Source organism: Ascaphus truei, chromosome 3, assembly GCF_040206685.1.
Source record: "Ascaphus truei isolate aAscTru1 chromosome 3, aAscTru1.hap1, whole genome shotgun sequence".
In the NCBI taxonomy this organism is placed as follows: Eukaryota; Metazoa; Chordata; class Amphibia; order Anura; family Ascaphidae; genus Ascaphus; species Ascaphus truei.
Genome location: NC_134485.1, coordinates 51028190 through 51044622, shown reverse-complemented (window position 1 = coordinate 51044622; position 16433 = coordinate 51028190). Strand labels below are relative to the sequence as shown.

The 16433-nt window shown below is 39.3% G+C and overlaps 1 protein-coding gene across 4 annotated transcripts in view; it reads right to left on the bottom strand.

The window, feature by feature from the left end:
* The window catches only part of CADM2 (cell adhesion molecule 2), a 1412134-nt gene that overhangs the window by 176362 nt on the left and 1219339 nt on the right, over positions 1-16433 (bottom strand). The gene's annotated exons all lie outside the window — the stretch shown is intronic.

The window sequence follows — 16433 nt, the reverse complement described above, 5'->3', positions numbered from 1 at the left end:
ATTTAGTCACTAGGTGCTTTAGGCTTCTCAACTCAGTATAGTTATTATGGAAAGCCTTTTAGGAAGTGTGGGATGTGACTCCTTTAAATATACTTTGTTATCCATTAGCATATCTCCCAGGGTACCTCAGATGCTCCCATTTTTCACACAGGCATCTCTCCCTAATTTGTTTGGAGGAAGATTTGAGGGGATATATATATATATATATATATATATATATATATATATATGTGTATATATATATATATGTGTGTATATATATATATATATATATATATATATATATATATATATATATATATATATATATATATATAGCTCAACCCCGTTATAGCGAGATCCGCTATAACGCGGATCCGCAAATAACGCGGTTTGAGCGTGGACCCCGAATTAAAAAAAAAAAAATTAAGTTTTTTTTTTGCACACACACTGCACAAACTCACTGCACACAGCATACATTCACAGCACACTGCATACACTCACAGCACACTGCTTACATTCACAGCACACTGCACACACTCACAGCACACTGCACACACTCACAGCACACTGCACACACTCACAGCACACTGCACACACTGATAAAGTGTATGGGTGTACACAAAACGCGTAGGAGGGTGCTCACCTCCGTTTGTTGTATGGATTAAATAAAGGATTATTCTTCATCTATCCTGGGACCCACTTTTTGACTGTGCACCAGTTCTTCGTTCCACATTGTCCTGCCATTTCCAGCCACTGCTATCGACCCCACAATTTTCCAAATCGCTTGACACTCAGCAAACAAGTGCCACCTTAACAGGTACCTCCCAAAACCAGCACTAGTGGTGCTGGGGAGGAGAGGGGGGAGGGTACAACCAATACCTGGGCCCTAAACACCACCACCACCCACACACCACCAATAGTACCAACAGACACTTGCGATCAAATATATACCAATGCAATTGATAAAAACACATGACCTCTATGATACTGAGATGGAGAGAGCCTGGCAGACAGGTAGAGCTTATCACAGCCGACCAGTGCCACCATGCCACCTGTACTATGTAAGGATCGGGGAGTCACGCTGCCCTCGGCACGCTTCCCCCTCACCTCTGTTCCCTGCTCCTGCCACTGGTGGGAACGCCGCTACTTCAGGGACCATTCCGCGGGCAGCTCACACACCCCGCTCCAGGTTTAATGCCTCTTCTTCTGGCTCACACAGGTCCCACTTCCTAAGAACGTGTCAGGAATTATCATCCCACCTGATCCCTGCTCCGGATCCACCAACCACTGTCCTCGCTGCTGACGCACCTCCTCGCTACAGGTTACTCATTGGTTACTCTCTCCTACTTATGCTCAGCTACCCCACTGGCAAATTGGCTGAGCATAATTCAATGTTCCATTGTGTTCATTGCTTCCTAGCCTTGCAGTCTTGTCTTTTATTGTATTGTATGTCTTTATTTAGATAGCGCCATAAATATACATAGCGCTTCACAGTAGTAATACATGTTGTAATCATATAAATAACAAATAATATAAATAACAGGTCATGGGAATAAGTGCTTCAGACATAAGAGTAACATTAAGGAAGAGGAGTCCCTGCTCTGTGGAGCTTACAATCTAATTGGTAGGTAGGGGAACGTATAGAGACAGTAGGAGGGAATTCTAGTAAGTGCGTCTGCAGGGGGCCAAGCTTTATATATCATGTGTCCAGGATTATCCACAGTGCTATTCATATGCTTCTTTAAGCAAATGTGTCTTAAGGTGGGTCTTAAAGGTGTATAGAGAGGGTGCTAGTTGGGTATTGAGGGAAAGGGCATTTCAGAGGTGCGGGGCAGTCAGTGAGAAAGGTTTAAGGTGGGAGTGGGCTTTAGATACAAAGGGGGTAGAAAGAAGACATTCTTTAGAAGAATGCAAGAGTCAGGATGTTGCATAGCGAGAAATTAGGGCTGAGATGTAAGGCAGGGCAGAAGAGTGTAAAGCTTTAAAAGTGAGGAGGAGAATTGAGTGTGATATGCGGGATTTGATCGGAAGCAAGGAGAGGGATTTCAGGAGGGGAGACGCAGAGACAGATTTAGGAAAGAGTAGAGTGATTCTTGCAGCAGCGTTTAGGATAGATTGTAGGGGAGACAGGTGAGAGGCAGGGAAGCCAGACAGCAGGAGGTTGCAGTAATCGAGACGTGAGAGAATGAGGGCCTGAGTCCGAGTTTTAGCAGTCGAGCAACAGAGGAAAGGGCGTATCTTTGTGATATTGCGGAGGAAAAAGCGACAAATTTTAGAAACGTTTTGAATGTGAGAGTAGAATGTGAGAGAGGAATCGAGTGTGACCCCTAGGCAGTGTGCTTCGGCTACTGGGTGAATGATCGTATTCCCAACAGTAATGTGGAAGGAGGTAGTAGGGCCAGGTTTGGGAGGAAGTATAAGGAGCTCTGTTTTTGCCATGTTAAGTTTCAGTCGGCGGATGGCCATCCAGGATGATATTCCAGAGAGACATTCAGAAACTTTTGTCTGTATAGCGGGTGTAAGGTCAGGGGTTGAAAGGTAAATTTGTGTGTCGTCAGCATAGAGGTGATATTTAAACCCAAAATATGTGATTAGGTCACCTAGAGAGAGTGTATAAAGAGCAAAGAGAAGGGGTCCCAGGACAGAGCCATGGGGTACCCCCACATAGAGATCGATAGAGGAGGAGGTGTTAGCAAAAGAGACACTGAAAGTACGATGGGAGAGGTAAGAGGAGATCCAGGATAGAGCTTTGGTAGAAAGGGGGGGGGGTGATGGACAGCACTCTGACACAATGACTCAGCAAGGTTGCAGGGTGCACGGAACAGGAAGGGACCCTAATTCCCATCAGAAGTACTAACAAATCAAAAAATAGTACCAACCCTCTCTGTCTCACAGCTACAGATATAAGCGAATACCAGTGTAGGGAATATGAATAATTTAATGACACTAATAATAAACTGAAAATATAGCAACGATAGCCAATACGCCAATGCAAGAATAAATATCACCATAGAGAAAATCAAAAATTAAAGGGGGTAGAGGGGAAAGAAGGAGAAGGGGAAAAAACACAAAAGAAAAGCAAAAAATCACAAAAAATGGAAAAAGGAAAGCAAACTAGGGGGGCAACGTTTCGAGGGGTGACCTCTTCATCTGGCCCATTCCCCCTGGTCCCAAAGGGTCCCAGAGGTACTTCCCTAAGCCTTCCCTCCCCACTGTCAAATAATCCCTAACCCGGCTAATGATATAAATCTAAAGTCTAAAGAGGGCAAATCACATAAGCAGATATCAAATATCAAACAATGAATGTAGATACAAGAATATGGTAAAAGACACAGAACATATGCAGATATCAGATGTCAATCAGTGAACAAGTATCTTGCTTATACTTGTTCACTGATTGACATCTGATATCTGCATATGTTCTGTCAAGATAAATTTAAAAAGGACATAAAAGGCTATAATCATGACGAGAACATTACATGGACAACATAGAGGGCAATTAAATAATTTGTTTTGAATTATGGTTTAAAGAATTATAACCATTCCAAATATTTTAGTCCATGTTATAGGATGAATAAGGGACAGTACTACAACAGAATGGCTGAAAAAGAAAAGAATCAAGGTGTTACAATGGCCCAGCCAAAGTCCAGACCTCAACCCGATTGAAATGCTGTGGCGGGACCTTAAGAGAGCTGTGCATAAACAAATGCCCACAAACCTCAATGAACTGAAGCAACGTTGTAAAGAAGAGTGGGCCAAAATTCCTCCACAACGATGTGAGAGACTGCTAAAGTCATACAGAAATTGATTACTTCAAGTTATTGCTGCTAAAGGTGGTTCTACAAGCTATTGAATCATAAGGTTTACTTAGTTTTTCACACATGGCTTCTCCATTTTGGCTTTATTTTTGTTAAATAAATCATGACATGGTGTATATGTCATGTGTTGTTGTTCATCTGAGGTTGTATTTACCTAAATTTAAGACCTGCTAAGGAACAGATGATTGTTATTATGTCCTGATATGTAAAACCATAGAATTCAAAGAGGGTGTACTTTCTTTTTCACACAAGTGTATATAAGGAGGACACTTTGAGAGTTTTGGGAGATACTGTAATAAACCATAAATGAAAGATCACTCAAAATAATTATCTATAAAATAGAAATAATTGAACCTTGATTATGAAGTCAGAACTAATTTTTTATTAAATTAATCACCTATTAGAATATATAATAAAAAAAGGAAGCGCTCTAACTTGATTAAATCTACTATTAGAATACCATTTTTTTTTTAAACCTGCCCAAAATATATAAACGTCTGGATATAACTTCAGGCAGCACGATAACATCTGGGATAAATTCCCTTGCAGCAATCATTTCGCGGTGTTTAAACTTTGATTTAAAAAAGTATGTTAAGGAATTAAAATCCTATGTAAGAGATATAGCTTTATCTAGTTACATGTGATGTTCAATCAAAAACATAAACACCTATGCCTGTCATTCATAAAAATGTCTTAGTCAATAGTATTTTTTTTTTATTCTGGTGCATAATTACTTTTTACATGAAGGACATTTTTATACTATTTCCAATTATGCGGGACGCCATGGCTAAGAGGTTTCTTTTATGAACCTGTTCCTCTGAGAGTCGGAAGATAGGTGCTGATTTATTGGAACTTGTGTCTAGAGATGGGCGAACCAGTCCAAATCTGTTACCTGAAATTTCCTGGACTTTTCCCCGCACCAAAAATCCATCTGCGGATGGGGCACTAAAACAATAAATGCAGCTAAATCCAAATTTGCTATTAAATACAATCTGGATAGATTTTTAAGAATACAATCGATGAATACCATAATTTGTGGCTGGATTGTTAAAAATCCACCCACGGTTAAACCGCTGAGAGAGCTATCTACCCCCCTCCCTCCCTCCCCCACACACAGATTAATCTGTGTCCAGATTTTTAACAATCAAGCCATGGATTTCATATTGTTCTCTAAAGTTAAATAAAAAAATACTAAACTGCAGATTTGCCTTCTTGGGACTGGTTTGCGGAAATCTGCGGACGAAAAGATCTGGCCAATGCGAGGCAGATTCAAATCCGCAAAACAAAATTGCCCATCTCTAGTCGTGACTGTACTTAATGGACTCCTTCTTGTCTACTTAGACTATTTTTCTTTCAACTTTCAGTGAACTGGCTGTTTTAATGTGCAGCTGCAAAATGAAAGTCATTGAAATCGCACCAGAATTGCAAAGTTTAGTGTGCAATCTAATGGGGATTAAGGAGATAACAGAAAGGAAGTCTCTATATTCTCAGACTCAAGAATTTAGGTGCTTTAATCAATGGAGTTGTTATTGATATCCCAGTAACTGACCTGACAGAATATGAATCTGATGCATGTTTATACAGTATGCAAGTGAAGTGGTATAATATACTATTATTCTAACGCTTTGTTAACAGTATTGAGTGTATCCTACAAGTGTAAGCACACTGCATCCCAGTATACTAAGTTGTATATTTAACTTTACTTATTTTGTGTCAATGTTGATATGTATTATTTCATTCTAATAAACTTTTAAGCTATACCAGCTGGATTTGTTCTTTGGATAATACTGTTTTACTAGAATGTTAATATATATATATATATATATATGTATCTGTACCGTGTTGGCCGAGCTTAATAATAAAAAACTAATAGATAATACCGTTCTGTGGCTAATGAAATGCTTTTATTTGTGCGAGCATTCGAGATACACTGATCTCTTCTTCCAGCTGTGTTACAATGAATGAAGCCAAAAAAGGGTTTTTACTTTTGAGGGGGGGGGGGAGTTGCTACCACTATACTGTAGCTTTGCCAGTCCGTGTGTGTGTGCAGGATTATTAGTTCAAAGAAATATTTTGAACAGTTCATCAGAATCAGTTGTTCATCAGAATCATTTGAACCCACCCCCAAATAAAAATTACAGTATGCCACCCCATACAGTACAGTATACATTACAGTATACATTACAGTAGAATTAAAAAGCAAGTGATTGTAAGAATGACAAAAATTGCTAAAGTATCAAAAACATGGTTCACATAATGTTTATTAAAAGCAGTCCTTCAATAAGCCCATGTCGAGAAAAAAAAAATTGATGTCTCTCTTTTTTTTTCAGACTTGAAATTCACATTGAATGTGAAGTCATTTTCGTCAAATCCCCAAGAAAGACTTACAGTTCAGTATCACACTCATCCGAGTGTTCAGAATTATACCTGTATCTGTAGTTCAAAGACATACACGCATGCACATAAATGTTATGACACGCATATGCGTTTCAAGAAGGTTCCAATTAGACATACACTCATGCCCATAAATGTGATGACACGCATATGCGCTTCAACAAGGTTCCAATTAGACATACACGCATGCGCGGAAAAAATATTTTACATTCGGAAGAAGAGACATTGTATTTTTGTATTACTCCTTTTCTTTTTATTATACTCTACAAATACAAAACTTAATTCGTAAAAAAATACTTTTTTTATGTGTGCTCATATTTGTAATCTTCTACAGTTAGACGATTTGTGTATGGATAAGGAGCCTCAGAAAGGACTTCTTTACCATGTACACTATATAGTATGAACTCGTAACGTTAGTCTTAAAATTACAATTACAGTACACACACACTTGAAGTACTGTACGGCAATAAAAGACTTTAGAAAGGTTTACTGTAATTACTATTAGATGTTTAAGACAACAACTCGCAATCGCCCACTTGAATTTCTTGACGGTATTGCAGACCACGCTAAAATGCAATTTTCTGCACTCGATAAAAACACGAGTCAACACACGTCTTAAGGTGGTACGGTTGGAAGAAATCACGCGCCATGACATGGGTATTCCGAGGTATACAATGCGTGACATGTTCAAATAACGGCCGCTGCATCTGTACTTTAAATACAAATATAGGTATCTATCATCTACATTTATCATAGGTTGAACTTGATGGACATACTATATGTCTTTTGTCAACCTCATCTACTATGATACTACAGTATGTAACTATGTAACCAATCCTGAAGATATCACACATCTCAAGTCAAAAGCTTGTATCTCCTGGACAGAGCACCACATTTTTTAAGTAAAAAAACTACTGTCGCCAAAAGTCATTGCCATGTTATTTCATGGAAGACAGTTCTTTTTTTCTTATTCTAAACTCATTTGGGCAAAGATTAATTGAGCCCACTATGTTATAGTATGAAGAATGCTGCATGAGGTAGCCGTGATAATGTAAGGTATTATCCATAGAGGTGTGTGGTATTGTAGAGTATTAGGATCTCCTGAAAGTTATGGAAACATTTTATTGTTGTCTTTCATGCAAGTAAAAGAAAATATGTATTAATTATTTATAACCCATAATGCAATTGTAAAATATTTCTAAATTTACAACTGTTCCTAAAAACAATTTCCTTTCATTACTGAAGTAACATTGCAATATACTGAGGTATTTTGTCACCACTTTGTGTCAAATCCTGCAAATGATAAAGAAATATGTTTAAATGAAAGAGCAATAATTCACATAACTTTAACAGACATGGCCTTTCAATGACAGCATCCTCAATGTTCAACCACCTGTGGATTTAATTGTCTGGAACTGTGTATGATACATCAACTACTTGTACATTTTTCTAATTAGAGATTGAGGAGAACATGTGGTACTCAAATTCCCAAGTTGCTTGGAAGAAAATAATGCTTACATCATATAAATCAATTATAGGTACCGTATGTGTCAAAATCAATTTCAAATAGCTTTCAAATTTTAAGAGCTGTAAGCAGGAGAAAATGGTTATACTTATTATTAAGGAAAAAAAAATTCAATTGTCAGTCTTAATATTCTGAACAGTGGATTTCTATCTTCAGATGTTGGGAAACAGCTACATGTACTGTAGTGCCGATGAGTATTGTAAAACAAATCTGGGGCAATCACCAACAAGACCCAGGTACATGCTGGGTACATGCTGGGTACATGCTGGGTACGTGCTGCAACATTTCAGTGACATTTATGCAGACAGACTAATTGCCCATCGGATTAACACTGGGGGTCCTGGCAGTCCCATTCAAACTGAATGGGACTGCCAGGGACCCCTGCGGTGTTAATCCGATGGGCCATTAGTCTGCAGAAATGTCGCTGAAATGTTGCAGCATGTACCCAGCATGTACATGGATCTTGTTGGTGACAGCCCCAGATTATCCAAGGCAAGTTTAAGGCAAGTTTTAGAATACTCGTCGGCACACCTGTAACTAAGCTGTCTTTAGTGCTGCTGCCACACACAGTCACGTGACCATGGTGGTCATTCTACCAGAGGATTAATGGTGCAGGGGGCCCCAGGAGGAAGCATGATCCCCATGCAGTGCGATCGCAGTAGACACTGTCTGGTGCCAAGGGACACAAGTTTGTGTTTTTGCTATTTAAAAGTACTCTATTGTAAAGCTTATGTGAACCTTGTGGTCTCTTTATGGAGCTGGTCTACAACTACACTATTTGCAAATGTATATTTAAAAAGCTCACCAACCATTATTTATTTTGATGGTGATTTACTCTATTGGTGAGAAAACCACCTCAAACATTACACCTCAAATAGCCCACCCGCTCACAAAAGGTGGTTGAAACATTTACAGTACCAATGTTTCAAATGTGCGCATCCGCTTGCAAACAATCTCATGTGTGTCATGGAAATGTGCTTGTTTTATTGTATTTATCTGCACTTAAAAACTACACACATGCACATCATAAATGGTAACCACAATACTATATCTTGATATTCAGTCCAATTTAAAGTTCATAATTGAAAATATTGTGTGACCCCATTACCACAAGTGCACATGTTTTGTATTTTGAAGGCACATTTTTTATTGTAAAAAAGATTTTAGTCTTCTAATTATCAATATGGCAATGCCAATACAAAAATAGGTGTTCTGAAGGTGACAAGAGTGTAGTGCACCATTCAAATCACATCAACTACCACTAAGTCACAGGCACCTAGAATCAAAACCAGTCAGCAATCCTAGGGCCCTTACAACACCCTGGAGTAGTATGCACCAGATGCCAACTCACCTGTATTCAGCTGAACTGTAAATATGCACCAATGTGTCTATGTCATTTGAAACCAATGTACTACTATACAACTGTCCCACTGATCTGAGATGAGCTCCTGGACACCGCTACACTTTTTTTTTCTGTACCTCCCTGCCCCATGCTCCCTCCACCCTTTTTTTCTTTGTGTGAACTCATAAGTGGTATGATTACAGAATTTGTTGCAAACACAATAAAATATGAGTTTAACAAAAAAAAAATCACTTTACATTAAATTAGGAAACTCAATCGTAGCACCTAGAAAGTAGTGGCAGGCTACTCAATGCTTTTATAAAATGTTTAAAAAGTGCTGAGGTTGTGGGTAGTTAGCCTTTAACCTTTCAGATGCAGTCAGTTTTCAGGCATTGTGATCACTTGGGGTAGCGATCACTTGTCACAAATGTCCATTAGTGATATGAATGGAAGTGGAAGTTCTCCACATCCATTTTGATCTCGTTCCCCCCTCCAGCAATTTTCCCTAGAAATTAACAAAAATGTTCTCGATATGACATACTGTAAAGACCCTTGGCTTGTACTGTAGGCCTTCAGCATGTACAGCGTGCATCATATGGGCAACAGAAGGATTGGAGTTGATTAGCAACATAGTGTTGGTCTTAAAAGTAGTTTATCAACGGCAGTTTAGCATCCTAGTAAAGCCAAAACATAAATATAGTATTCCTCTGCACTGTTGAAAAGGTATAATGCATGTATTAGAAACCCTTTTGTGCACACTAAAGAACAATGAAGGAGATTCACAATTCAAGTGTGTTAGCCTCAATTCACATGCAATTGTTGCTACTGTATCAACTTGACTGCTGTATGGATACAAACTTCTTGATTTAGCTAATGATTTGGTTAATTTTAAACCTCAGGTGCTGTATGAGCCTAGATCAGTGATTCCCAACCAGGGTTCCATGGGACCCTGGGGCTCCTTGAAGCAGTCTCAGGGGTTTCTCCTATGGACCACAGATCCCCCCCCCTCCCCGGGGGTGGGGATTTTTGGTATGTATTTTGTAGGGTGGATTGAGAGAGAGTGGGGTAATTGACAGAAGGTAGGGGCGAGTGAGAGAAGAGCGGGGGCGGGAGGGAGTGAGTGAGGAAAAGAGGGAGTAAGAGTGAGACGCAAGGGATAAATACATGCGAGGCGGGAGGGGGGAGAGTTAGTGAGATGATTGGGAGAGAAATACATGGGTAAAGGGTGGGAAATAGAGGTGGCTCGTTAGGTGTGAAATGTTGTGACTGACCCCTGTTGAACCTAATATGTGTCAGCCAGATAGGGGTTCCCCGAGATTTTTCAAAATACTTCAAGGGTTCCTCCAAACAAAAAAGGTTGGGAATCACTGGCCTAGATGGAAATAATGTTTTTAATGTACCTTAGTTACCTACAATTCTGGGAATGTTATCCCAATAACCCCATATAACCAGCAAAGTTACAATGTCATGTAATTAGGTGTTCTGAAATAACATTGACATCGAATACAACATTAGATAAATATAAAATGTATGAATACAATGAAAAAAAAACACATTATAAGCAATGGAAACAAAGAAAAAAACCTGGCGCCAAAAGTTCAATGGATAATCCTGTACTCCTCAGGGGATCAGCACACTTGCTTGACAGGCCATGTAAGGGAAAAAACACAAACAGACACAGATCACAGTGCAACTCTGCAGGGTTAAAACAGGTCTACACTACACATACAACATAGAGACTCCTAGTGACTATAAAAATACTATTTATTAAATAAAAAGAACTATGCCATAAAATGGTAGGACAATTAGGAACACCGCTGGTCATCCAGGTGGAAAAATCAGAGCCCTACTTACAAGCAGCAAGGCATAAGCTCGCAGTGCAACATAGAGTCCTCTTGGTGCTGATGATATCTTAGCAGAGATGTTATTCCTGCTGCGCCGCGACTCTCGTGCAGACCTTCCCTTCAGGAGTTACCAGGAACACTGACAGTGACGGAGGCCCGCTCGTGGGGCACACAGCTCTACTCCTCGTGAGGCCGCTCTCCTCACTTCCTCCTCCGGTTCCACAAGCTGTCTCTGTGCGCCCGCACGCGAGTGTGCCCCTGCCCTTAAAGGAACAGTATGTGTGTCCTGTATGCCAAGAGCTGACAGCTGCAATGAGGCTCCAAACCGAACCAAGTGTCCCAAAATAGTCCAGTACCAAACACAAAGTGACTGTGTCACCTGCCCTATGCGTTTTGTAGACGTTACTCTACTTCCTCAGGGGCTACAAAGACTGATATTAGGTGACACATAAATATACCCTAACCAATTAAAAATGAATTGACCAATTAAAGCTATATAGCCTGCATGTCATTAATATCAAATCACTATGTCTCTTACTACATAATACACATACAATACATTAAAAACATACAAATAACAACACATAACCAGATACCCTAAAATTGGGCCCATTCGAATATCGTTACTCCATGTGTGTATACCAAAAATACCGGATTGTGGCCAAAGGATAAACAAACATTCTTAAACTGCTTAATGTGCAATTGCCAGTGCAGAATCAAATGGGTAAGGTGCCATCCATTAGACTATGGTTGCACTTAATACTAATTCGTATCACTTAGGGATCACATCATTAATGCTTATTTTAACCTTTTTATCTACCTAAAAAGGAGCCCAGCTCAAAATCAATATTAAGCCCGTTTGGGGATAGAGTCTTAAGTTCATAAATCCAAAAGGCCTCCCTCCTATTGATGTGTTGAATATTGTTGCCACCTCTCCAATTGGGTGTACACAATTCAATAGGTTGACAGACAAGGCCCTTTGGATGGGGCAATGGGAGAAGGAGGCCATTTGGAACAACTGCCCATTTGGTGCAAGCCTCGTGCTATGGCGGCGCTACATTGATGACGTTATTTTTATTTGGGATGGGGAACTGGACCTATTAGACGAATTCATTTTGTACCTTAATGAAAATCATAGAAATTTGAAACTAATATGCCAATATGATAAAACTACTATTAATTTTTTGGATTTAAATATTAGTATTGTCGATGACCACATTCACACACAAACATTTTTTAAGCCCGTACAGGCCAACAATTATGTTATGCCTAACAGCCATCACAATCCGCAATGTATTCGGAATATTCCGAAAGGACAGTTCAAACGTCTCAGGCGCAACTTTTCCAGTTTGGAGTCTTTTGCAGAACAGGCGAATGAACTCAAAAATACGTTTATAGAACAGAATTATCCAATAGACGAACTAGAGAATACTATTTCTTTAGTTCAAGACATGGACAGGAATAAACTCCTGGAATATAAGGATAAAGGGGAAAGCCAAGGGAAAAATAATATCTCCTTTATAACACAATATAATGCCATGGCCCCCAAAATAAGGAATATTTTTGCCAAACATTGGACAATATTGTTTCAGGATGCAACTCTGTCACAGATACTAACATCACAGCCATCTATTGTTTTTAAAAAAAGCCGGCAACTTCAGGAACAAATTGGCACCTAGTTATCCTTTAAATCAAGGGGAAATACAAATGACCAACAATCAGGTTAAAAATGGGTTTAGATCATGTAGTAAATGCATAGCCTGCAAGTATAGTTGTTGCAGTACAGAATTCAAATCTAATGTTACTGATAAAAACTACAAAATCATGACACACATTACATGCAAGTCAGAGTTTGTCATTTATATGTTACAGTGCCCTTGTGGCCTGCAATATGTGGGTCGCACTGGTCGTACGTTCCAAAGACGTATATATGAACACGTCTACAATATAAAAAAGGGTTTAACATCACACAGTGTGTCCCACCATTTTTTGGTTCATCATGGTAAAAATCCAAAGGGCCTTGTCTGTCAACCTATTGAATTGTGTACACCCAATTGGAGAGGTGGTAACAATATTCAACACATCAATAGGAGGGAGGCCTTTTGGATTTATGAACTTAAGACTCTATCCCCAAACGGGCTTAATATTGATTTTGAGCTGGGCTCCTTTTTAGGAAGATGAAAAGGTTAAAATAAGCATTAATGATGTGATCCCTAAATGATACGAATCAGTATTAAGTGCAACCATAGTCTAATGGATGGCACCTTACCCATTTGATTCTGCACTGGCAATTGCACATTAAGCGGTTTAAGAATGTTTGTTTATCCTTTGGCCACAATCCGGTATTTTTGGTATACACACATGGAGGAACAATATTTGAATGGGCCCAATTTTAGGGTATATGGTTATGTGTTGTTATTTGTATGTTTTTAATGTATTGTATGTGTATTATGTAGTAAGAGACATAGTGATTTGATATTAATGACATGCAGGCTATATAGCTTTAATTGGTCAATTAATTTTTAATTGGTTAGGGTATATTTATGTGTCACCTAATATCAGTCTTTGTAGCCCCTGAGGAAGTAGAGTAACGTCTATGAAACGCGTAGGGCAGGTGACACAGTCACTTTGTGTTTGGTACTGGACTATTTTGGGACACTTGGTTCGGTTTGGAGCCTTATTGCAGCTGTCAGCTCTTGGCATACAGGACGCACGTACTGTCCCTTAAAGGGCACGGGCACACTCGCGCGCGGGCGCGCAGGGACAGCTTGTGGAACCGGAGGAGGAAGTGAGGAGAGCGGCCTCACGAGGAGTAGAGCTGTGTGCCCCACGAGCGGGCCTCCGTCACTGTCACTGTTCCTGGTAACCCCTGAAGGGAAGGTCTGCACGAGAGTCGCGGCGCAGCAGGAATAACATCTCTGCTAAGATATCATCAGCACCAAGAGGACTCTATGTTGCACTGCGAGCTTATGCCTTGCTGCTTATAAGTAGGGCTCTGATTTTTCCACCTGGATGACCAGCGGAGTTCCTAATTGTCCTACCATTTTATGGCATAGTTCTTTTTATTTAATAAATAGTATTTTTATAGTCACTAGGAGTCTCTATGTTGTATGTGTAGTGTAGACCTGTTTTAACCCTGCAGAGTTGCACTATGATCTGTGTCTCTTTGTGTTTTTCCCTTACATGGCCTGTCAAGCAAGTGTGCTGATCCCCTGAGGAGTACAGGCTTATCCATTGAACTTTTGGCGCCAGGTTTTTTTCTTTGTTTCCAAGTATTTTCTGTTAGTACTGACAGTATTACTAGGCAGCCATTATATTTTGTATTGTTTACTTGTCACATTGGTGTTTTAATCTTTAGCGCTTGTTCACATTTTTTCTTTTTCACATTTTGTTATATTGTACTTATTTGTGTAGCAGCTTTAGATATTATGAATACATTATTTCATTCACGCTCACAGAGGGGTTTTAATATAGACCAAATTTTCAGCAACCAAGATGGAATTCCTGTACTGGAATCTCCTTCAGCAGACTTTCATCCACTCATTAATGAGTTGGAAAGACTGCTTACCATAGAGACTAAACAACTATGGGAAGTCATAGCACTTAGTAAATATTGTGAATTTAACCACATACCACGTGGCCTAAGGATATTCAAGCCTCCCACGACAGATTCCAAAAATGAAGTATTCATGAGGGATTGGAATAAAGCCCTAGATGAATGCTCATTTAAATTAATGCAATTATTGGTATTACAACGAAAGAAGACTCTTTCAGAATTGGATGAGCAAATTATTGCTCTTCAAGTCAAATTGGAACAATTTAAGGGCAATAATGAATTACTAGCTCTGGAACCATTGGTCAAAAAAAGACTTGACAAAATGGAACTACAGTTAGTGAGTAATAAACAAACGAAATTTCTACGTGATAAGGTGGATTATGACACAGGGTGTTATAGAAATTGGAAACAGGATATTAAGGATCCAAAGGGAAAACCTTATAGGAAAAATTATCGTTCCAATAATAATAAAAACAAGAAGCCATAACATGAGAAAGCCCCGGTTAACAGCCCAAGTAATCATGCCACCTCTTCCAGTCTTCCCAAACCGAATCCCACATTACCTATTCACAACACACAGCAGTTCATTCTGCAACGCAAACCTAATCACACTATTAATAGGAACACCAACATAACACCTCAGTTGGAACCTATCCCTACCCAGAATCAGTTTGAGGTTCTTTCTACAGATGAGATTGAAGTAGAGGCAGAAGGAAGTATATATCAACCGCTCCCCTCCCAAAGTAACAAACCAGCTTTCTCTTTTTTAGAGTGGAGGAAGGAGAGGGAGCATATATTTCCAGAGGTGAAAATCATCAAAGTAATAAAACCTCCTTTAGATTCAATGCTTCATACGAACATCCACAAGAAAAGAAAAAACGATTCAGGGGGAGAAGAGGAGGTAGGAATAAGAGATGCAACATAAAATCTGACAGCAAAAAAACGTGTCAAAATATATTTAATATTAGCAAACATTCCTTAAATGATATGAAAAAGAGAGTCTTGGGTAAGGGCCTTACATTCGCACCTGTATGTGGGCCCAACAGCTTCAATCTGTTTATTGATGTGCAGAAATTTGCCAGAAAACTGGCTTTAAAAAAGTATTTTGCAAAAGACGCCATCAGTAACCAGGTTGAAACTGCAAGTGTGAGTAATGTATATAAATCTATTCCATTTAAAAAACAATCTACTTTTAATCCCAAGTTTGTCCAGGGCCACTTTGTGAACACCTTCGTTGTGATGGTCTCTAGGGATCTGGAACAATCGAGTCGTACCTTCAGAATCAAACATGATAATCTTAGCATGGAGGAGAAATTGGCTGTGAAGTCACTGGCCAGTAACGAGTTGATTGTTATTAAACCACCTGACAAGGGTGGGGGAGTGGTAGTGATGGACAGTAATTACTATGTCCAAGAATCAGCAAGACTTCTTGGTGACACTGCCACTTACCTCCCCGTTGCCAGTGACCCAACGGACATCTATCACTCCGAATTAGTTACCCTTTTTGATACGGGACTTGCCAATCAAGCCATCACGCAGGATGAGTTTGACTTTTTGAATAATTTGCACCCATGTATACCTCTTTTTTATTTTATCCCTAAGATTCATAAGGATCTTACACACCCTCCCGGTCGTCCTATTATTTCTGGAATACAATCATTTACGTCTAATTTATCTCAATTTATTGATTATTATTTATAGCCACTAGTAGCTAAGTTGGATTCACATTTAAAGGACACGACACAAGTCTTGCAAATCCTGCGTGAGATTCATTGGAAATCTAGTTATGTATGGGTAACAGGAGATGTCACATCCCTGTATACAATAATAGACCATCAACTGGGATGTGAAGACATCCGAAGGGAATTCGAGGAAGACAACACCTTATCCTCTGCCCTTAAGGCCTTCTTGATGGATGGGATTAGATTTATATTAACCCACAATTATTTTTGTTATAATTTACAGTACTATT